At 35.5% G+C, this 1,325-nt stretch overlaps 1 protein-coding gene across 1 annotated transcript in view; it reads left to right on the forward strand.

Annotated features, from left to right (window-relative positions):
* Positions 1-1,325, forward strand: part of LOC106879419 (uncharacterized) — a 173,206-nt gene that overhangs the window by 892 nt on the left and 170,989 nt on the right. The window lies entirely within an intron of this gene.

A 1,325-nucleotide genomic window follows, 5' to 3' on the forward strand; every position in this document is an offset into this window, starting at 1 on the left:
CTTTACCCTCCATTCTCTTTCGTATATTTTTATACACACACACACACACATACATATATATATATATATATATATTTATATATATATATACATATACATATGTATGTATGTATGTATGTGCATATATATATTTATACAGATACAGATGTAAATGTTTATATCTATATTTACGCATTCATCACACACACACAAACATATATATCATACATTTGTATGATATATGTGTGTGTGTGAATATCTATCTATCTGCCTGTCTGTCTATCTATCTATCTATCTGTCCGTCTGTCTGTCTGTCTATCTGTCTATCTGTCTGTCTATCTATCTATCTAACTATCTAACTATCTATCTATCTATCTATCTATCTATCTATCTATCTATCTATCTGTCTGTCTATCTATCTAGTTACATAAACATACAATACTCTCTACCACACACGCAAGCTTTCTCGATTTTTCTTTCTCAACTTATTTTTATTCCACCATGTTATGTTTTTCTTTTTCGCGCCTCTTCTTTGCGATTGATTTTTCTGTCAGTGGTTCTCTTCTCTCCGGTCATCTTCTTACACATTCAATCCTATTCTTAGCTTCTTTTCCTTCTTTTGTTTTCTTCCTGTAGTTCTATGCATGTGGGTGTATGTGTGTGTGTATTCGCGCACGCGCGCGCGTGAATGTACGTGTCCCAAATTTTTGCCGTTCATCATCTTATCACTCACTTTCAGTCTTACACTTTCTCTTTCATTATTCTTCTCTCTCTCTCACTCTCTCTACATCTATCTATCTATCTATCTATCTATCTATCTGTCTATCTATCTATCTTTCTATCTTTCTATTTATCTTGCCGCCTGTCTATCGATCCTCTATCAGTTTTGTTTTTCCTCTTTTCTCTCCTCCCTCAATTGCTCAATCTTTAACAACCTCAGTATGCTTTTATTTACTCTTTTACTAAGGAAAAAAAAGACGCGCGAGCGCGCACACACACACACACACACACACACACTCATACACACACACATACAAACACACACACAAACACACACACACGCACACGCACAAAACATACTGTAAGGATAACTGATGATTTTGCTTCATTTCTTTTCCTTTTCTTTCTTTCCCCTCTGTCTTTCTCTCTCTTTCTCTCTCTCTCTCTCTCTCTCCCTCTCTCTCTCCCTCCCTTAATCATCCTCGTTCTCTCTGTCCCTCTTCATCGCACCCACCTAACAACGCCTTCTAACTGTTTTCTCCATGTTAATAGGTTTAAAGGTACTAGTATATAACTTCTCAGAATAAAAAGTAATGGGTTAAGACCTGAATATATACATACATATA

This window comes from Octopus bimaculoides, chromosome 2, assembly GCF_001194135.2.
Source record: "Octopus bimaculoides isolate UCB-OBI-ISO-001 chromosome 2, ASM119413v2, whole genome shotgun sequence".
NCBI lineage: Eukaryota > Metazoa > Mollusca > Cephalopoda > Octopoda > Octopodidae > Octopus > Octopus bimaculoides.